General features: G+C 43.9%; 1 protein-coding gene across 1 annotated transcript in view; it reads left to right on the top strand.

Annotated features, from left to right (window-relative positions):
* The window catches only part of CHRNA7 (cholinergic receptor nicotinic alpha 7 subunit), a 622,924-nt gene that overhangs the window by 479,048 nt on the left and 130,653 nt on the right, over positions 1-13,223 (top strand). The gene's annotated exons all lie outside the window — the stretch shown is intronic.

Below are 13,223 nucleotides of genomic sequence, written 5' to 3'. Positions count from 1 at the left end.
GTGTTGTCATTATACTGTATTGAGCATCATGTGGGGCCATTATACAGTATGGAGCACTGTGTGGCTGTTATACAGTATTGAGCATCATGTTAGGCCATTATACAGTATGGAGCACTGTGTTGCCATTATACAGTATTGAGCATCATGTGGGGCCATTATACAGGATGGCACACTGTGTGGCCATGATAGTGAATTGAGCATCATGTGTGGCCATAACACAGTATGGAGCACTAAGTGGCTATTATACAGTATTGAGCATCATGTGGTGCCATTATACATTATGGAGCACTGTGTGGCCATTATACAGTATGGAGCATCATGTGTGGCCATTATACAGTATGGAGCACTGTGTGGCCCTTATACAGTATTGAGCATCACGGGTGGCCATTATACGGGATGAAGCACTGTGTGGCTATTAAACAGAATGGAGCTTCATGTGTGGCCATTATACAATATGGAGCATCATGTGAGGCCCTTATACAGTATTGAGCATCATGTGGGGCCATTATACAGTATGGAGCACTGTGTGGCCTTTATGCAGTATTGAGAATCATGTAGGGTCATTATACAGTATGGAGCATCATTGGAGCCATTTTACCGCATGGTGCAGTGTGTGGCAATTATAGAGTATGGAGCATCAGGTGGGGCCATTATACAGTTTGGAGCACTGTGTGGCCTTATACAGTACTGAGCATCATGTGTGGCCATTATACAGTGCAGCACTGTGTGGCCATAATAAAGTATTGAGCATCATGTGGGGCCATTATGCAATATGTAGCACTGTGTGGCCATTATACAGTGTTGAGCATTATGTGGGGCCATTATACAGGATGGCGCACTGTGTGGCCATTATAGTGTATTGAGCATCATGTGTGGCCATAATATAGTATGGAGCATTATGTGGCTATTATACAGTATTGAGCATCATGTGGGGCCATTATACAATATGGAGCACTGTGTGGCCATTATACAGTATGGAGCATCATGTGTGGCCATTATACAGTATGGAGCACTGTGTGGCCGTTATACAGTATTGAGCATCACGGGTGGCCATTATACTGGATGGAGCACTGTGTGGCTATTATACAGAATGGAGCTTCATGTGTGGCCTTTATGCAGTTTTGAGAATCATGTAGGGTCATTATACAGTATGGAGCATCAGGTGGGGCCATTATACAGTTTGGAGCACTGTGTGGCCTTATACAGCATTGAGCATCATGTGTGGCCATTATACAGTGCAACACTGTGTGGCCAAAATAAAGTATTGAGCATCATGTGGGGCCATTATGCAGTATGGAGCACTGTGTGGCCATTATACTGTATTGAGCATCATGTGTGGCCATTATACAGTATAGAGCAATATTTGGCCATTGTACAGTATTGAACATTATGTGGGGCCAGTATACAGTATTTAGCATCATGTGTGGCCATTATACAGTAAGCCGCACAGTGTGGCCATTATATTATTGAGCATCATATTGGGCCATTATACAGTATTGAGCATCATATGGGGCCATTATACTGTACAGTATGGAGCACTGTGTGGCCATTATACAGTATGGAGCATCATGTGTGGCCACTATGCAGTATGGAGCACTGTATGGACATTATAGAGTATTTAGCATTATGTGGAGCCATTATACAGTATTGAGCATCATGTGTGGCCATTATACAGTATGCAGCACTCTGTTGTCATTATACAGTACTGAGCATCATGTGGGGCCATTATACAGTATTTAGCACTGTGTGGCCGTTATACAGTATTGAGCATCATGTGGGGCCATTATGCAGTATGGAGCACTGTGTGGCCATTATACAGAATTGAACATCATGTGTGGCCATTTTATAGTATGGAGCACTCTGTGGCCATTATACATTATTGAGCATCATGTGGGGCCATTATACAGTATGGAGCACTCTGTGGCCAATATACAGTATTAAGCATCATGTGGGGCCATTATACAATATGGAGTAATGTGTGGTCATTATACAGTATGGAGAATCATGTGTGATGCTAACTATGTCCACGGCATTCACATGTCTCGCCAAGGGGGTGTCTCTCCGATTACGTATGTCACCAAGGTGCTCTCCCACACGTCTCCTAAATTCTCGGATGGTTTTACCAATATATGATTGGCCACAGATACAGAGAGCCCTATAGATAACCCCAGTGCTTTTACAATTGATGAATTCCTTGATTTAATACACTTGTTGAGTATTTTCATCTTATAAACTCACAAGCCACACAAGTACCACATTTGTAGCATCCAGCTGGCCTCACTGGCAGCCACATTGAAATACGGACCTCCTTTTCTTCTGTCTTTTGCTTGTTCAAACTCCCCTGATGAGTCTCCTACACTGGTGATGAAACGCGTAGGGAGAAGAGGATATTCATTCATGTACACCCATTCATCTGGTGGTTGTCCATAGCAGGGTCCACTTGGGGCCTGTCCTTGTAAGGACAGGAGCTACACAGGGTTTACAGGGTAGACAGGATTGGGGCCCTAGCCCGTTGCTTTTTCCCCTGGACTGTTACTCATCATAGCCCCATTGGCTGAGAAAGATCCAAGTGTCCGTCCTGAATGGTGAGACCGTTCCATTCTTTTATATTTTTTTGAGCACTGGTTATTTTGGGCACTTTTGTGTATATATATATGTGTTTGTTTGTTGGGTTCTTATATTTTAGGCTATACCCATTAAAGGTTAAGTTTTAATAATGGTAATCCTCCATAGCTGATGGTATCTGTTTCCCCAGAGGGTGTTGTACGGTGTAGATTAGTCTGCACTATTGCTTTTTGCAAAGTATAATATAAAAATATCCGAAGGCTTTGCCGAAACGCGAGTCGGGGTGATGTGGTGACCGCTGGCTTCCTCCTGTGCCCCTCCATAGCTGTTACGGGCGATTTGGCACATTTCTGATCTAGGTACGTCTTATTACTCTTCAACCGCTTTGCCTGTATTTCTATCCTAGCCACAGCCATCGGCAGGTGTATCTACTAGTTTTGCTATGCATAGGGGTAAATAGAATGATTTATACTCTGTGAATATATTTATGTGCAGCATTGCACAGATGAAAATGTAATATATGTGTCAGTAGTAGCCACGGTTCACCCATCCCGTTTGTGTTGTTCATATGCATTGTGGTTTCATCCACTGCTTCGCCTTGTTTTAAAAAATATAATAATTGTTTCTAATAAAAGTTGTATATTTTTATATCATACTTTGGCCTCTATAGCATCTTCTGTTCTTCTGTTGTTTGTTTGGTAATTGATGATTGGCCACTTACCAGTCCTACTAGTAGTGACGATATGACTATTGAATGTGAAATGACACTCTGATATATAATGTCACTCAGATTTTTGTTGGTCTTTGCTTAGTATGGAGCATCATGTGTGGCCATTATACAGTGCAGCACTGTGTGGCCATAATAAAGTATTGAGCATCATGTGGGGCAATTATACAGTATGAAGCACTCTGTGGCCATTATAAAGTATTGAGCATTATATTGGGCCAATATACAGTATGGAGCACTGTGTGGCCATTATACTGTATTGAACATCATGTGTGGCCATTATACAGTATTGAGCATCATATGGAGCCATTATACAGTATGGAGCACTGTGTGGCCATTATACAGTATGGAGCATCATGTGTGGCCATTATACAATATGGAGCACTGTGTGGCCATTATACAGTATGGAGCATCATGTGTGGCCATTATGCAGTATGGAGCACTGTATGGACATTATAGAGTATTGAGCATTATGTGGGGCCATTATACAGTATTGAGCATCATGTGTGGCCATTATACAGTATGCAGCACTGTATTGTCATTATACAGTATTGAGCATCAGGTGGGGCCATTATACAGTAGGGAGCATTATGTGGCTATTATACAGTATTGAGCATCTTGTGGGGCCATTATACAACATGGAGCACTGTGTGGCCATTATACAGTATGGAGCATCATGTGTGGCCATTATACAGTATGGAGCATCATGTGTGGCCATTATACAGTATGGAGCATCATGTGTGGCCATTATACACTATGGAGCACTGTGTGGCCGTTATACAGTATTGAGCATCATGGGTGGCCATTATACGGTATGGAGCACTGTGTGGCAATTCTACAGAATGGAGCATCATATGGGACCATTATGCAGTATTGAGCATCATATGGGGGCATTATACTGTACAGTATGGAGCACTGTGTGGCCATTGTACAGTATGGAGCATCATGTGTGGCCATTATGCAGTATGGAGCACTGTATGGACATTATAGAATATTGAGCATTATGTGGGGCCATTATACAGTATTGAGCATCATGTGTGGCCATTATACAGTATTCAGCACTGTGTTGTCATTATACAGTATTGAGCATCATGTGGGGCCTTTATACAGTATTTAACACTGTGTGGCCATTATACAGTATTGAGCATCATGTGTGGCCATTATACAGTATGGAGCATTTTGTGGCTATTATACAGTATTGAGCATCTTGTGGGGCCATTATACAACATGGAGCACTGTGTGGCCATTATACAGTATGGAGCATCATGTGTGGCCATTATACAGTATGGAGCACTGTGTGGCCATCATACAGTATTGAACATCATGGGTGGCCATTATACGGTATGGAGCACTGTGTGGCTATTATTCAGAATGGAGCATCATGTGTGGCCATTATGCAATATGGAGCATCATGTGAGGCCATTACACAGTATTGAGCATCATGTGGGGCCATAATACAGTATGGAGCACTGTGTAGCCTTTATGCAGTATTGAGTATCATGTGGGGCCATTATACAGTATGGATCATCATGTGGGGCCATTTTACCGCATGGTGCACTGTGTGGCAATGATACAGTATGGAGCCTCAGGTGGGGCCATTATACAGTATGGAGCACTGTGTGGCCATTACACAGTATTGAGCATCATGTGTGGCCATTAAACAGTGCAGCACTGTGTGGACATTATACAGTATTGAACATCTTGTGGGGCCATTATACAGTATGGAGCACTGTGTAGCCATTATAATGTATTGAGCATCATGTGTGGCCATTTTACAGTATGGAGCACTGTGTGGCCATTATACAGTATTAAGCATTATGTGGGGCCATTATGCAGTATTTAGCATCATGTGTGACCATTATACAGTGCAGCACTGTGTGGTCATTATACAGTATTGAGCATCATATGGGGCCATTATACAATATGGAGCACTGTGTGGCCATTATACAAAGAAGAAAAAAAGCCAGCTCACCAAGTAGCCACCGCAGGAGCACGGAACCCAACGCTGATCTACGCGGTCATCTCATGAAGAAAAGAAAAAATCGTTCCAGCTCCAAATAGTAAAATCCAAATTCCAAGCTTTGATAAAGATCCGTGTAGGATCGAAACGCGTCGCTCGTGTCCTGATATGCACATGTAGAGCATATGTCCACCGTTGTTTTTATATTGGCTTAATAAAGTTGGAATTTGGATTTTACTATTTGGAGCTGGAACGATTTTTTCTTTTCTTCGTGGCCATTATTGTTGTGAGTTCTGTTTTTGGGCTCCCTCTGGTGGTTACTGATGGTACTGGGTGACTTGTCTTTCCTGGGTTTCTGGGTTCCACCTGTTCCATCAGCATATGGGAGTTTCCTATTTAACCTGGCTTTGCTGGCATTTCCTCGCCGGTTATCAATGTATCCAGTGTGTCTTGTTACCTCTGCTCCCTGCTCCTAGAACCTTCTGGACAAGCTAAGTTTGGATTTTCCTGTTTTGTGTTTTGCTTAATTTGGTTTTTAGTCCAGCCTGCAGATATGTGATTCTCTGCTGCTGGTTGCTCTAGTGGGCTGAAATTGCTTTTCATGTACCATGAATTGGCACATGAGTTCAAGTAATTTCAGGATGGTTTTTTGAAGGGTTTTTCGCTGACCGCGCAGTTCACTTTTGTATCCTCTGCTATCTAGCTTTAGCGGGCCTCATTTTGCTGAAACTGTTTTCATACTACGTATGTGCTTTCCTCTCATTTCACCGTCATTATATGTGGGGGGCTGCTATTTGCTGTGGGGTATTTCTCTGGAGGCAAGAGAGGTCTGTGTTTCTTCTGATAGGGGAAGTTAGATCTTCGGCTGGAGCGAGACGTCTAGGATCATCGTAGGCACGTTCCCCGGCTACTTTTATTTGTGTGTTAGGTTTAGGGTCGCGGTCAGCTCAGGTTCCATCGCCCTAGAGCTTGTTTGTATCTGTGCTTGTCATTTTTGTGATCCCCTGCCATTGGGATCATGACAGTATAACCGGCCTACAAAGTGTTAATTGTATTGGCTGAAGTAGGAGGATAAGTAGTCTGAGGAAGTTTTTTTTTTTTTTTTTTTTCCCTTTCCCTCAGAGTTTGCTGCCTAGCCTTATTGCAGCCTGGCTACTTCCTCCTCCTCTTAATCTTTGAATGGCTCTGATCTCAGCTGTTTATCATGGACGTCCAGAGTTTGGCTTCCAGCCTGAATAATCTTGCCGCTAAGGTTCAAGATATACAGGATTTTGTTGTACATGCTCCTATGTCTGAACCTAGAATTCCTGTCCCAGAGTTTTTTTCTGGAGATAGATCTCGTTTTCTGACTTTTAGGAACAATTGCAAGTTGTTTCTTTCTTTGAAATCTCGCTCCTCTGGAGACCCTGCTCAGCAAGTCAAGATAATTATATCTTTTCTGCGGGGTGACCCTCAGGATTGGGCATTTGCATTGGCACCAGGGGACCCTGCGTTGCTTAATGCGGATGCGTTTTTTCTGGCATTGGGTTTGCTCTATGAGGAACCTAACCAAGAGATTCAGGCTGAAAAAGCTTTGTTGGCCCTCTCTCAGGGGCAAGATGAAGCAGAAATTTATTGTCAAAAATTTCGGAAGTGGTCGGTACTTACTCAGTGGAATGAGTGCGCTCTGGCTGCAAAGTTTAGAGATGGCCTTTCTGAGGCCATTAAAGATGTTATGGTGGGGTTCCCTGCGCCTGCTGGTCTGAATGAGTCTATGACTATGGCTGTTCAGATTGATCGGCGTTTACGGGAGCGCAAACCTGTGCATCATTTGGCGGTGTCGTCTGAACCGTCACCTGAGATAATGCAATGTGATAGAATTCAGTCCAGAAGTGAACGGCAAAAGTATAGGCGGAAAAAAGGGTTGTGCTTTTATTGTGGTGATTCAGCTCATGTTATATCAGCATGCTCTAAACGCACAAAAAAGGTTGATAAGTCTGTTGCCATTAGTACTTTACAGTCTAAGTTCATTCTGTCTGTGACTCTGATTTGTTCATTATCATCCATTTCCGTCGATGCCTATGTGGATTCAGGCGCTGCCCTGAGTCTTATGGATTGGTCATTTGCCAATCGCTGTGGGTTTAGTCTGGAGCCTCTGGAAGTCCCTATTCCTTTGAAGGGAATTGACTCTACACCTTTGGCTATGAATAAACCTCAGTACTGGACACAAGTGACCATGCGTATGACTCCCGTTCATCAGGAGGTGATTCGCTTCCTGGTACTGTATAATTTGCATGATGTTCTAGTACTTGGTCTGCCATGGTTACAAACTCATAATCCAGTCCTTGACTGGAAATCAATGTCTGTGTTAAGCTGGGGTTGTCAGGGGGTTCATGATGATGCACCTCCGATTTCTATCGCTTCATCTACTCCTTCTGAGATTCCTGTGTTTTTGTCTGACTATCGGGATGTTTTTGAGGAGCCTAAGCTCAGTTCGCTTCCTCCTCACAGGGATTGGGATTGTGCTATAAATTTAATTCCAGGCAGTAAATTTCCTAAAGGTCGTTTGTTCAATCTGTCAGTGCCAGAGCATACTGCTATGCGGGATTATGTTAAGGAGTCCTTGGAAAAGGGACATATCCGTCCATCTTTGTCCCCTTTGGGAGCAGGTTTTTTTTTCGTGGCCAAAAAAGATGGTTCCTTGAGGCCTTGTATAGATTATCGTCTTTTGAATAAGATTACCGTAAAATATCAGTATCCTTTGCCATTGTTGACTGATTTGTTTGCTCGCATTAAGGGGGCTAAATGGTTCACTAAGATTGATCTTCGGGGTGCGTATAATCTTATACGAATAAAGCAAGGTGATGAGTGGAAAACCGCATTTAATACGCCTGAGGGCCATTTTGAGTATTTGGTAATGCCTTTTGGACTTTCTAATGCTCCTTCAGTCTTCCAGTCCTTTATGCACGATATTTTCCGTGAATATCTGGATAAATTTATGATTGTGTATTTGGATGATATTTTGTTTTTTTCTGATGACTGGGAGTCTCATGTTCAGCAGGTCAGGAAGGTGTTTCAGGTCCTGCGGGCCAATTCCTTGTTTGTAAAAGGCTCCAAGTGTCTCTTTGGAGTCCAGAAGATTTCTTTCTTGGGGTATATTTTTTCCCCTTCTACTATTGAGATGGATCCCGTCAAGGTTCAGGCTATTTGTGACTGGACGCAGCCTACATCTCTTAAGAGTCTACAGAAGTTCTTGGGTTTTGCTAATTTCTATCGTCGTTTTATAACTAATTTTTCTAGTGTTGTTAAGCCTTTGACGGATTTGACTAAGAAGGGTGCTGATGTTGCTAATTGGTCTCCTGCGGCTGTGGAGGCCTTTCAGGAACTTAAGCGCCGGTTTTCTTCTGCTCCTGTGTTGCGTCAGCCAGATGTTTCGCTCCCTTTTCAGGTTGAGGTTGATGCTTCCGAGATTGGAGCGGGGGCGGTTTTGTCACAGAGAAGCTCCGATGGCTCAGTGATGAAGCCATGCGCGTTTTTTTCTAGAAAGTTTTCGCCGGCTGAGCGGAATTATGATGTTGGTAATCGGGAACTTTTGGCCATGAAGTGGGCATTTGAGGAGTGGCGTCATTGGCTAGAGGGTGCTAGACATCGTGTGGTGGTCTTGACTGATCACAAAAATTTGATTTACCTTGAGTCTGCCAGGCGTCTGAATCCTAGACAGGCTCGTCGGTCACTGTTTTTCTCTCGTTTCAATTTTGTGGTTTCATACCTGCCAGGTTCAAAGAATGTGAAGGCGGATGCTCTTTCTAGGAGTTTTGTGCCTGACTCCCTTGGAAATTCTGAGCCCTCTGGTATCCTTAGGGATGGGGTGATTTTGTCTGCTGTCTCCCCAGACTTGCGACGTGCTTTGCAGGAGTTTCAGGCGGGTAAACCTGATCGTTGTCCGCCTGAGAGACTGTTTGTTCCGGATAATTGGACCAGTAGAGTCATCTCCGAGGTCCATTCTTCTGCGTTGGCAGGTCATCCTGGAATATTTGGTACTAGAGACTTGGTGGCCAGGTCTTTTTGGTGGCCTTCCTTGTCGAGGGATGTGCGTTCTTTTGTGCAGTCTTGTGAGGTTTGCGCTCGGGCTAAGCCTTGCTGTTCTCGGGCCAGTGGATTGTTGTCACCTTTGCCTATCCCGAAGAGGCCTTGGACGCACATTTCCATGGACTTTATTTCGGATCTCCCTGTCTCTCAAAAAATGTCCGTCATCTGGGTTGTGTGTGATCGCTTTTCTAAAATGGTTCATCTGGTACCCTTGCCTAAGTTGCCTTCCTCCTCTGAGTTGGTCCCTCTGTTTTTTCAGAATGTGGTTCGTTTGCATGGGATTCCTGAGAACATCGTTTCTGACAGGGGATCCCAGTTTGTGTCTAGATTTTGGCGGACGTTCTGTGCTAAGATGGGCATTGATTTGTCCTTTTCGTCTGCATTCCATCCTCAGACGAATGGCCAGACTGAACGAACTAATCAGACCTTGGAAACTTATTTAAGGTGTTTTGTTTCTGCTGATCAGGATGACTGGGTTACCTTTTTGCCGCTGGCCGAGTTTGCCCTTAATAATCGGGCTAGTTCTGCTACCTTGGTTTCTCCTTTCTTTTGTAATTCGGGGTTTCATCCTCGTTTTTCCTCTGGTCAGGTGGAACCTTCTGATTGTCCTGGAGTGGACATGGTGGTGGATAGGTTGCATCGGATTTGGAGTCATGTGGTGGACAATTTGAAGTTGTCCCAGGAGAAGGCTCAGCAGTTTGCTAATCGCCGTCGCCGCGTGGGTCCTCGACTTCTTGTTGGTGACTTGGTGTGGTTGTCTTCTCGTTTTGTTCCTATGAAGGTCTCTTCTCCTAAGTTCAAGCCTCGGTTCATCGGTCCCTATAGGATCTTGGAAATTCTTAACCCTGTGTCGTTTCGTTTGGATCTCCCGGCATCGTTTGCTATTCATAATGTGTTCCATCGGTCGTTGTTGCGGAAGTATGAGGTACCTGTTGTTCCTTCGCTTGAGCCTCCTGCTCCAGTGCTGGTGGAGGGAGAATTGGAGTATGTTGTGGAGAAGATCTTGGATTCTCGTGTTTCCAGACGGAAACTCCAGTATTTGGTCAAGTGGAAGGGTTATGGTCAGGAGGATAATTCTTGGGTGGTTGCCTCGGATGTTCATGCTGATGATTTGGTTCGCGCTTTTCATAGGGCTCATCCTGGTCGCCCTGGTGGTTCTCGTGAGGGTTCGGTGACCCCTCCTCAAGGGGGGGGGTACTGTTGTGAGTTCTGTTTTTGGGCTCCCTCTGGTGGTTACTGATGGTACTGGGTGACTTGTCTTTCCTGGGTTTCTGGGTTCCACCTGTTCCATCAGCATATGGGAGTTTCCTATTTAACCTGGCTTTGCTGGCATTTCCTCGCCGGTTATCAATGTATCCAGTGTGTCTTGTTACCTCTGCTCCCTGCTCCTAGAACCTTCTGGACAAGCTAAGTTTGGATTTTCCTGTTTTGTGTTTTGCTTAATTTGGTTTTTAGTCCAGCCTGCAGATATGTGATTCTCTGCTGCTGGTTGCTCTAGTGGGCTGAAATTGCTTTTCATGTACCATGAATTGGCACATGAGTTCAAGTAATTTCAGGATGGTTTTTTGAAGGGTTTTTCGCTGACCGCGCAGTTCACTTTTGAATCCTCTGCTATCTAGCTTTAGCGGGCCTCATTTTGCTGAAACTGTTTTCATACTACGTATGTGCTTTCCTCTCATTTCACCGTCATTATATGTGGGGGGCTGCTATTTGCTGTGGGGTATTTCTCTGGAGGCAAGAGAGGTCTGTGTTTCTTCTGATAGGGGAAGTTAGATCTTCGGCTGGAGCGAGACGTCTAGGATCATCGTAGGCACGTTCCCCGGCTACTTTTATTTGTGTGTTAGGTTTAGGGTCGCGGTCAGCTCAGGTTCCATCGCCCTAGAGCTTGTTTGTATCTGTGCTTGTCATTTTTGTGATCCCCTGCCATTGGGATCATGACACATTATACAGTATTGAGCATCATGTGTGGCCATTATACAGTATGCAGCACTGTGTGGCCGTCATACAGTATTGAGCATCATGTGAGGCCATTATACAGTATGGAGCACTGTTTTGCCATTATACAGAATTGAGCATCATGTGGGGCCATTGTTCAGTATGGGTGTGAACAGGTGCTGAACCCAGAGTCGCCAACTCGTATATAGTTAAATAAATAGGGCAGCACACTGCAGCGCCAAAACATGTAAACTTGAAAAAACGAAATTTGAACTGCATTACTGCACTAGAAATATGAAAAATGAGAGCTTTTAGCGCACAAAAATGGCCAATTTTATGTGTACCTCGTAGCCACGTTAAGGCATCTCTCTTATACGAGGTCCTAAGTTTGACCTACCTCACTGAGAATAAACGTCTCCATCTGAATGGGTACATGCAAAAACCTCTTCTTGGACTCAAATTCTCTCTCTATGTGGAGGGGTATTGGACCTACTATAATTAAAACACCTGAAGCTAGGAGGCGGGGAGTGCACGATCAGAAGGCTAGAGAATACATTTCAAAAACCTGACCTGCACATCCAAACATAGACTGAGTGTGAACAGGTGCTGAACCCAGAGTCGCCAACTCGTATATAGTTAAATAAATAGGGCAGCACACTGCAGCGCCAAAACATGTAAACTTGAAAAAACGAAATTTGAACTGCATTACTGCACTAGAAATATGAAAAATGAGAGCTTTTAGCGCACAAAAATGGCCAATTTTATGTGTACCTCGTAGCCACGTTAAGGCATCTCTCTTATACGAGGTCCTAAGTTTGACCTACCTCACTGAGAATAAACGTCTCCATCTGAATGGGTACATGCAAAAACCTCTTCTTGGACTCAAATTCTCTCTCTATGTGGAGGGGTATTGGACCTACTATAATTAAAACACCTGAAGCTAGGAGGCGGGGAGTGCACGATCAGAAGGCTAGAGAATACATTTCAAAAACCTGACCTGCACATCCAAACATAGACTGAGTGTGAACAGGTGCTGAACCCAGAGTCGCCAACTCGTATATAGTTAAATAAATAGGGCAGCACACTGCAGCGCCAAAACATGTAAACTTGAAAAAACGAAATTTGAACTGCATTACTGCACTAGAAATATGAAAAATGAGAGCTTTTAGCGCACAAAAATGGCCAATTTTATGTGTACCTCGTAGCCACGTTAAGGCATCTCTCTTATACGAGGTCCTAAGTTTGACCTACCTCACTGAGAATAAACGTCTCCATCTGAATGGGTACATGCAAAAACCTCTTCTTGGACTCAAATTCTCTCTCTATGTGGAGGGGTATTGGACCTACTATAATTAAAACACCTGAAGCTAGGAGGCGGGGAGTGCACGATCAGAAGGCTAGAGAATACATTTCAAAAACCTGACCTGTACATCCAAACATAGACTGAGTGTGAACAGGTGCTGAACCCAGAGTCGCCAACTCGTATATAGTTATATAAATAGGGCAGCACACTGCAGCGCCAAAACATGTAAACTTGAAAAAACGAAATTTGAACTGCATTACTGCACTAGAAATATGAAAAATGAGAGCTTTTAGCGCACAAAAATGGCCAATTTTATGTGTACCTCGTAGCCACGTTAAGGCATCTCTCTTATACGAGGTCCTAAGTTTGACCTACCTCACTGAGAATAAACGTCTCCATCTGAATGGGTACATGCAAAAACCTCTTCTTGGACTCAAATTCTCTCTCTATGTGGAGGGGTATTGGACCTACTATAATTAAAACACCTGAAGCTAGGAGGCGGGGAGTGCACGATCAGAAGGCTAGAGAATACATTTCAAAAACCTGACCTGCACATCCAAACACAGACTGAGTGTGAACAGGTGCTGAACCCAGAGTCGCCAACTCGTATATAGTTAAATAAATAGGGCAGCACACTGCAGCGCCAAAACATGTAAACTTGAAAA

The sequence above is a fragment of the Ranitomeya imitator genome, chromosome 4, assembly GCF_032444005.1.
Source record: "Ranitomeya imitator isolate aRanImi1 chromosome 4, aRanImi1.pri, whole genome shotgun sequence".
NCBI classification, from domain to species: domain Eukaryota; kingdom Metazoa; phylum Chordata; class Amphibia; order Anura; family Dendrobatidae; genus Ranitomeya; species Ranitomeya imitator.
Note: the sequence above shows the minus strand (reverse complement) of the source record. Positions and strands in the feature narration are given on the sequence as shown.